Raw genomic sequence first — 10,123 nt, 5'->3', positions numbered from 1 at the left:
TCCTTCTAAATAAAATGAGCGTCATTCTTTACAGAGAGGCTGTGAGTCACAGGAAGGTTGTAAGTCATAAGTCATAAATTAAATGAGATAATGTCCATAAAGCATTTTATAAACTAAAAAAAATGCTGTACTAATGTGTTATCGTTAAGATTTTAGGAGCTTAGAAATAAAGGACTCTTGAGGCGAGCAGCATTCCATACACTGCAGTATTTGACACTGGCATTCTGAAGCCGGGATAGGAATAAAGTCGCGTGAAGCATATCGTGCCAGCTCTGGCATGCAGTACACAGATTATTACTCAAACTCCTCCTTCAGTCGTAATGATTATTTTAAAGCATCAAGGCCGGGCTAGAGTTATCAGCTTGCAAGTTGGCATACTTTTTATTTTGGTTTATTCCAAGTTTGAAAAATGATATATTGGGTAGTCTCGACATCCTGAGACATCAAAGAAATTCGCCACCTCATTAAAAAGTTGACAGATAGAAATGAGTTTCATGACACTGTATTCCCAGCTCACTGCTGGGCTTGGAGCAAGGTTGCCGGGCTGTTCACGGGATGTCTGTGGGAGCAGGACGCTGCAGCTGGACCGGGCTGCTTTCCTCTGTTCCCCACGCTGGGGCTGCAGACATACCATGGCTTGGGGTCTGCTTCTCAGCTGGGATTTCTAGCATCCTGCCTCAGAGTTCTGCAAGGAGCTCCAAGTCGTTCCAGAAAGACGGTTTCTGGTGTCAGGTGCATGTATTCATTTCATTCTCATTCACTGTGTACTTTCTACCTTCTCCCACGATTCAATTCAGTGAGAATTTGTTGAGCAACTTCTCTATCCAGCAAAGCTTCTGTCTCTCCTGTGAATAAGACATGGGCCCAGCCCTGTCCCAACACAGAATCTCACAGCCCTAAAAGCCCCAGAATTGAGTCATCGAAAGCCCCCATAATCTGACCCTGCGTTTGTTACTGTCAGTTCCCCTCACGTTCCAGCACTTCATCCACAGATACCGGGATGGTATCCGGCCTGGAGCTGCAAGTGAATTTTCCAGAAACCCAATCTATCAGTGATGGAGCTGGGAAAACATTGACGCATAGGGGACTCCATCATCTCTCAGGGGTCCCCACACTGAAAGGATGGCTGAACCTCATGATTCCTGGGGGCATTTCCAGTGCTCTGGGATATTACAGATTTGCTGCTGAATTAATTTTCTGAAGTATTAGAACTCTATACAGAAAAAATACACCAACTTTGGGGCTCTGTCATGTAACTACCTGAATGCAGAATGTCCTTGAGCAAGCACTTGGTCTCGCTGATAGTCCAGTTTCCACCTATAAATAAGGACGAAAATCTTCACCTCCCAGAACAAATTTAAGTTCCAGAGAAAAACATGTCTGTCAAGCACCTAAAAGCTTCACTGACTCATAGTAGGGACTCAGTAAACATGCTAGTTCCGTTCCCCGACATGTTCAAGGAGAGTTTCTATTTTTCTTCGAGAAAGTAAGGACTCATTTATGAGGAGTCCTGACAGGTCATGTGATGGGGAGAGGAACTCCAAGGACCTGAGGGAGGACACCTGTGTCACATCTTACCCCCCGCAGTGCCGAGTTTCCAAGACCACCACACTTGCAGCTGAGGACACCTGTCCCCACTCTCCATCTGATTTTCCCCGGGTGCTGGCGCCATTTCCCCCTGGACCGCCCCTCTTCTGAATCTGGGAGCAGACGGTATCCTGCCAGAGCTCCAGAGCCACCCACTTCCAAGACAGGCTGTGTTCTGAACACTGAATTTTATGGCACAATATTCACAAGGTTCTGCATTTCTGGACCGAGGAAATCTTCCTTCTTTTTCCTGCAGAAGTAATCGCCATAGATGCATAAAACTGTTGAAAAAGTTTCAGCCAGTTTCTCTGTTGTCTCTCCACTGTGTAAGCATTCTTACAGATCCCGGCTTAGTTGCCCAGATGGTCTATGAGAAGAAATCAACAACGGCTCGTCATCAGGCGTTTCTTGGTGCCAAGACACACAGAAGGTTTATGGTTCACAATGGAAAGGTAAGTATCGCAAACAAGGCAGAGCTCAGGGTCATAAAACTCCTTTTATTCCATATTCTCTTTCACAGTGGTGGGTTTTATTCTCAACCTCAGGAGACGCAGGACAAACATAAAAAGCAACCAGTGCCTGCCCCCCAAAATGTTTCCTTCTGAGTTATTCTTGTTTCCTTGCACTGAGCCAGCCTCCGGAAGAGAAGGCTCTCTCCTTGGGAGGGCAGGGAAGCCAAGCCAGATGTCATTGTCTCCGCTGCGATCAGCACAGTAACTTCGTGGGGCCGGGGTTGGGCCACCCTAGGCCTCTCACTGAAGGCAAGTGAAGGGCTGGGACATCTCTCACAGGGCCAGGGCTCACAGGTCACCAGCACAGGGTGTGTGCTTGGTTTTTTAAAGTCTGTTTCTGTTTTCCTCCGGTTGTGTGTGTGTGCAGCTTTTCTGGCCGCTGCAGCGCACGTCCACTGACTGCTGCAGTCCCCTTTCCATGCACAGGCTCCGTGCTGGGCACAAACTCTCCTGAAGATTAACCTGGTGCTTCCATGTCTTGAATCCAGCCACTCACTATGTCACCTTCAAAAAGGTTCTTATTCAGTGTCTCTTGACTTTTCTGGATTTCTGAGACTCCAGAGAAAGCCATGGGCATCTTCCACACACACACACACACACACACACCATATACACTGTATATTTTTGCATATAATTTCAGGAATTTCTCAGACGCCCTGAAGCCCATCCATGCAACGCAAGGGGGCAGATCTCCAAGTTAAGAACTTGGCTGTAATTTGTACACTCCCTGAGGGCACGCCGCCTGACGGCAAAGTCGCCTCACGTTCAGCTCCACATTTCCCACAGCCGTGAGCCAGGACTAAGTGATAATGAGAAATCAATTTTAAGTCCAAATCAGCAGGGTCCCAGCACTGCCTAGGTATCTTTGCTTAATGTGTGAATTGAAAAAGATTCTCCCCACTGTGTGGATGTAGAATATAACACACCTGAGCAGAAGCCTGTTTCTCCAGCCTCTGAACCAGACAGCCGCCCCGCACAGACCCAGGCAGCGGCACAGCCCGGCTCCAGGCTCTGCAGCTCCCAGCCCCCGTGCGAGCACCGTCCCAGCCTGACCCGCCTCGCCTGCCTCTGCTTCCTGGACCACCTCCCTCATCACTACCCACAATCCCCTCCCAAGGCTCTGACAATACTATTACAACCAGGCATCAAGTTGAACTGGCCATGAAACCTAGGTGCCCTTTTTTCCATCAGAAGCAAAACACCTAAATATTTCATAGAAAGCTGTGTCAAGTCCGGTTCTTTACCCTAGAGATAGGGTCTCCAAGTGTCACTGGGGAAAGCCAAAGTACAGTGTGAGAACTGGGGGGAAGGGGTCCAGAGGAACATACTGGAAAGAGGAGGCGATCAGGATGGAAATACCCAGGTCCCATTCCGACCTTTGCTGCTTACATGGAATGGGGGGGGGAGGGGGGTGGGGGGTGACCCTGCGTATGTCACTTACCCCACCTTTACCTGTTTCTTTATCCGCAAAATGAGGGTAACAGTATTGACTGCACTCCTGTTTTGAGAATCCAAGGCTGGGAACGTGCCTTGTGAACTGAAGAGTGCCATAAGGGAAGAAGGGTCTGGATAATTCCACTGCTGGTGCAGAGTTCCAGGCGACTCTGCCAGGGAGCACAGGGCCGGGGAACAGAGCCCATGGGAGGCTGGGAGACTGTCAGGACCTCGCTGCACCCAGCCTTCAAAGCCCTGAGTGACAGCACTGATCCTGGAGACCTCGGTCCCTTGGGATAGACCAGCTCCAGGCCTCCTGCGGGACCAGGAGTCCTGAACTCGCACAGCAATTACCCTTTGCTGGTAAACTCTCTGGCCCCCACAATTCACAGCACTGTGGTTAACAGACAGCCAGGAGCTAATCAGCCAGGGGCAGAGAGGAGCAGGGCTGTAGAGCTCGTTGCCATGGCAACTCCTGCAGGTGTTCCTGAAAGGAAGGACAAGGCCAAGGGGCTGTAGTTGCTTTTCTCTCCCTTTCAGCAAATCTAAAAGTTAGAAAGGTGACAGGGTGAGAGGGGCAGCCTAATGCCAGCAGCCAAAGGTTCCACAGCTAGCAAATGGCAGAGCCCGGACTGGGGGCTGAATCTGCTCTTCCCGCTATACCAGGTGCCACCCAGCAAACATCCGAACTTGAGGAAACTGTGTCTGCTGCACAGACCCCCATACTCCCTCTCTGGGCTTTCAGGTACCTGTTCCCTGTTGCCACCTAAAAGAGATCTAAATTAGGGCCAGGCCAGGCTGCAGCCCCCTCACTCTTCTCCTGCTTCTGCTGGTAACACAGCCAGCCTCACTGCAGCGCAAACCTGACCAGTCTGCCCCACCATATACCTACTGGTGAGAGGGGAGGGGAGTCTCCCTTTTCTCTTCTGTGGCCGAGCCATTAAGAATAAGCCCACCCAGGGCTACAGGTGGCCCTGCACCCTGCCCTGCGGAGAAGGCCCAGCGGCAGGCGCAGACAGTGAAACAGGCAGGTAGGGAAAAGCAGAGGCAGTAAAGAAGAGAGGGAGGGACTTGTGTAGATGTCTGAGTCCCTCCACCCCATGTTCCCAGAGGCCCTCGGCATGGTGCCCTTTCTGTGGGTGGTTACAAGGTAAACAATCACCCTTTCCATTGTTCTTCCACATTTCTCTCTCCCCACACACCATCTAAGGCTGTGAGATCCCAGCTTGGCTCAGTGGCAGTCACTGTACCTTTCCCTCAGGGGATCTTCCAGCTCGATGCTTCTGGGACCTGAAAGCCTCCATCCATCAGAAGAGGCATGAGAAATGAGGAGGGAGGAAATTGGGGTGAGGGTCAGGCTGGGGGATGACGTTCCACATCCTGAAAACTCCCTGCACGCAGCCATTCACATCAGGGGACAGCAGTGACATCACCACCTCTGGGGGACTAGGAGTTAGGTTTAGGTGCAGAGAGCTCCACCACTCACAAGCTGGGTGACTTAAACTCTCTGAGCTTCAGTTTCCTCATCGGGAAGTTGGGGACTAATGAGACCTCCCTCACAGAGTTGTAAGAATGAAGAGATGATACGTAGAGGTCTAGGAAAAATGGAATTTTAGTAGGATGAGCACAGCTGCCTAATCCCCGGCCCCACCTAGACACTTACTATGATAAATAAGGAATGACAAATGACAAAGGACGGGATCCACCGCCAGGACTCAAAGCAGAGAAGGGTACCATCCACCTGTCCCAGACTTTCAGCGGCTAGTAACGAAGAAGATGAGACCAGACTGAAGGAACGTACTAAACACGGACTCTCAACACACTGCCCCCACCACACACTCACTGAGAAATTAGTGCCACCTCCCAGGGAACGGTGGAGCCCCCGGCAGAATGTCACCAACCCCTCCGCCTGGAAGACTGAGTGCTGGAGGTGACAGAGGGCCACGCTCACAGTGCCAGGTCAATAACCAGAGAACCAGAGTGTAAGTAGGCGCTCAGATGGCAGTGTGTGTGTATGTGTGGGGATGGAAAACCAAAATGTAGGCGTGAATAGTAGATGTCTACATAAGTCACAGAACACACACACACACACACACACACACACACACACACACACACACACACACACACACACACACTGCTTGGCACATGGAAATAGAGTAGAAGTTTGAGCCTCAGAAACCTCAAGGCCCAGATTCTGCCACCTACTGGCTCTGTGGTTTGGGACTACTGTTTAACCTTTGAGCCTCATCACACCCTGTAAAATGCATTTTTAAAAGCAGTAATATCTAGCAATAAGGTTATTATGAAGATCACCTATAAAGAACGTTGCATGATACAAAGAATAGTCAATCCAAACATGATGTAAAAGGCTTTGATGCCTAGGAGCTCATCTTACAGACCGCAGGGAGCTACGGGAGGGCTCTACATCGGGGGATGACAAGTTAGACATCTGTTTTAGAAAGATGGCTCTGACAGGAGGGGGCCCTAGAGTAGAAGGACTGGAGTAAGGAGACGAGGTCGAACAGTGTGCAACCTAAGTGCAGAGGTGGGCCTCAGTGTCCACTGTAGCAGAGAGGGCGGCTTGAGAGGTGTAGCAGAGAGGTGATGAAACAGCGCTCAGAGATGTTCAGTGAGCATCTTGGCACGATCCCTGCAAACGGGAAACGCCGGGCTTGCCTGTGGGATGCAGGGGCACCCTGTGACTGAGAGGCAGCAAGTCACAGGTCGCAAAAGATGGAACTTTCACACTAAAGCTGCTGCCTGGAGACAAGCTGTTTTGTGAGACAACCTTCAGGCAGAGGCTGGAGGACCTGCCAGAGGCACTGAAATAAGAAGTCCTAATAGGGACAGGTGGGAGCCTGGGCCGGGTGACCTCTCAGGGTCACGCCAGTCCACAAGTCTCTGATTTCCTGCTTTCTCACAAAGGGACCAATCTCTTCCCATCTACTATCCAGGGAGAGTTTGGAAAGGTAAACCATGGCACACTGAGCTTTGAAAAAGGGGAAAACTGGGTTTTCTGCCAACTGTGTGAGGTTACCTGGGATTAGAAGGACTTTGGTAAACGGGACTCCCTTCTCTAGGTCAGGACGACAGAAACTGCCACTCTGATAAGAAGTTAATATGAAAGGGTTCAGAGAATCCTTTTGCCTAACAGATCCTAGATACGTTTTGGTCCATCTCTTCTACACAAGGAGACATTGGTTGCTGACCCTCTAGCTACAGTCGACCCCCTTTACAAAAGTGCACCGCCACTGAGGCTATTAGCAGGGAATAACAGAATTGTCACAGAGTATGACATCCCACAAAAGTTGGGCTTTGGAATCAGATTGACATGAGTTCAAATCCTCCTCTTTCTTCGGGAGATCTTAGGCAAGTCATTTCACCCGAGTTGGTTTTCTCATATATAAATGGGGCAAAATATCTACTTTCCTTGCTGGAGTGGTTTGTGGCTCACTGCTAATATATGTATGAGACCTTGTACATAGGTAAGGGCTCAATAAATTGTACCTTATTTTATTGCTAGTATTTGCAAAGAGCAAAATGTCTTCTGGTTAAAGTAAAGGAGTTGTAAAAATTGGGCTACAACCAAATGACAGTAGGCTGCCTTTTCTTGTCTCCTGGGAAGAAGTAAGCTGTAAATACAGGGGGTGCCAAAAAAATGTCTACAAGTGGACACTTTGGTCCATGTTGCTCAAGCAGTAGTTTGCTGTAATCAGAAGTGTCTGGACACTGAAGGTAACCACTTTGAGCACCTCTTATAATTGCAGTCAAACATGGCTTGTATTCATCTTTTGTTATTGGTATATATTATTACAATTTTAATAGTTTTTTCCTTTCTGAAAATGTGTCTACATTTTCTGGCACCCTCTGTAGTAGGACTAACCTGGACAACGGAAGATGAAGGAAGCGAGCCTGGTGTGGAGAACGCGGACAGGAAGCTAGTAGTGTTGAAGCGAACTTCGAGTACCCATTAGAGACCGTCAATCTCTCTTCTGAGAGAAAAATGGGCAGCACTGGTGTGGCACTCCTGTCCCGGGGACAGGGTGGCTTCCCCTCCTGAGTCTGGGCCATTTCGTCCTGCGTCTACAGCTCTGCCACAGGATGGGGAAACCTGAGTGTCAGGAGAGGTCCATCCAGCTCAGCCCTGGCCACTTTCCTCAGGCATTGGGAGGCTCGGGGACATCTCCTGATTTGCACGCCAGGTGGTTGTCCTCCTCCCAGGACAGAACGCTGAGCATCCTGACCTCCTGCCTTCAGCCCAGCTCAGGTGCAGTGGGGAGTCCCTGACGAGTCAAGTGTCAAAGAGAGGGGCAGAGGGAGATTAGGGGTCACCTGAGGATCTTAGAGACCACATGCTGGCCCCACCTGTGTTGATGGTCACCTGTAGTCTTCTCCTTTGTCCACAGCTCTGTTCCGGCCAGAGCCCTCATCCTGACACACCTTCTCCATCCCCAGCGTCCCGGAAGCACTCCGCCACTGACTCTGTCTTAAAACAATGGAAAAGTGTACCGGAAACAGACATAGACAAGGCCAGTCATAAATTAGCAGACCGACTCTCAAACCCAGGTCTCTGACTCCAATCTAGCACTTTCTCTTCAACAGCGCTGCCTCAGAAACAGGCATGTTGCTGATCAGACACCAGTGCACCCACCAGGTTTAGGGTAAACTATAGCAGAGCGAAAACTCCAAGCTGGCCCTTCCGTGGCTAGATAAACGTCAGGCTGGGCCACCTCGAGAACCCCTCCAGGACCTCGGAATCACATACCCTGTGGCTTCTCTCACCACCGGACCACTGCTGAGGGCCTCGGTGTCTGAAATCTGCTTCTGGTACCCGGGCACCCATCCAGAACTCAACAGCCACCAGGAAGGAGAGATTCACACGCCAGCGGCTTAATACCAACGTCTAAGTCAGAATTTCGTTTTATTTGGAATAGTGTGATGGGCATCTTTCCGGGCTCACAGCTCTGCGCGGGTTGCCACACTACAGCTCTCCCGTTTGGAGTGTTAGTCTCGAGTCTGAGAACCCGAGAATCATTAGAACAACAGGAAACCTAGCCTCGCTGGTGGAGAGAGAACCCAATGTCTGGGCACTCAGTCAAGAGCCTACTTTTCTTCCTTTCTAGTCCTGGAACACCCAGTAGTCTATTTTCCTACTTTCTCATCTTAGAAGACACCTCAGTTTATAATGGGCTTGGAGTTATTAAGAAGAGAGAGTGAATCCCCAGCTGGTGGAGGTAAATGAGTGCAGAGCTGCTGCATTTATAGTTAACTGGAGAAAAATGTGGCCTTTCTCCAAATAGGGCAAACTTGCATTTGAATGTTCTCTTGCTACATTTATCAGAATGAGTTTTCTTTCCAAACAGACCCAGTTTTCATGGTGAGGGGGAGCTTACACCACCGGGCTGCTGCTGTTCAGATGCAGGGAACCACGCTGACTCGGAACCACCGTGACCCCAGATCTAAACTTAGCACAGGTTAAACAAGCGATGGGCTTTTCATTTCTCTTTTGAATCGCTCCCTTCCTTTTCAAGCCAGCCTCTGCTCAGCGTTGCATGTGAGGGCCGGGAAAGAGAACCAGCATTGACAGGTCACTCCCAACTGAGAATTCCAGCTTCCTCCTTTCCCAGTCGACCTTTCCAGAAAGGACTTGGAATGGACTAAGGGGCCATATTTAGGTCCTTTCACTTTCTTTGGTTGCTTCTGAATGAAAGGCACGTGGGCAGACACATGGCCAACAACTCAGTAACAAAAAACCAGCTCCCCAGTGTCACGCAGGGTCTTAACTCCCGCTCCCCACACAGAACGCAGGATATGGTGAGGCCAAAAAGGAACACCAATGGAAAAAGGGGCCATGGATAGGGGTTCATACCACTATAGTTTCGCTGACAGCTGGGTTGGAGACACAGGAAGCAGGTTCCACGTGACGCGCCATCCACCGGCCGCTTCTCTGCCAACCAACCAACCCCACTTGCTAGCTGCAATTCGCGCTTGCTAGCTTAGCCACGGCAGTTATATTAGTGACTTATGGCTAACTTGTTGTTACAGCTGATGGCCAGCTACCACCTGAGCCAGCACCTTTCTACGTGAGGTCAAGAGCCTGCAAACTGCTCTCTGGGACTCTGTCCCCACCCCCAGATATTCTGATTCAATTGATCAGGGTTGGGGTGGGGGACTTGGCTTACTTGGGACTTAGTATGATTTAAATTCTCCTCGGGCGATTCTAACATGCAGCCATGGTTGTTAACCAGTTCCAATGACCTTCAAAGAGGATATGAACACTTTAGAAGTTCTTGACTCATTCTCATTTTAGTAAGCCAGGTGATGCTATAATAATTGTCTACAGAGAATGGTAATGGCGGTCAAGTCTACTTGTACCTTCTGGAAAATCTGGAATACTAGGGAAGGTTTAAATGAAGAACCTCAGGTATTCTGTGAGAAGAGGGGGAGTCTGGACAGTTCAGTATTGGAGCCTGTGAACAGAGATGAAGTGTGCCCCACCTCTGGGAAGGCTGGGACATCAGCAGGCAGTTGGGAAGAGTTGAAGGATGGACTTTCCCTGGCACCTCCTTTAGCCATGGTATTATCAG

The sequence above is a fragment of the Rhinolophus ferrumequinum genome, chromosome 13 (assembly GCF_004115265.2).
Source record: "Rhinolophus ferrumequinum isolate MPI-CBG mRhiFer1 chromosome 13, mRhiFer1_v1.p, whole genome shotgun sequence".
Lineage (NCBI taxonomy): Eukaryota > Metazoa > Chordata > Mammalia > Chiroptera > Rhinolophidae > Rhinolophus > Rhinolophus ferrumequinum.
Note: the sequence above shows the minus strand (reverse complement) of the source record.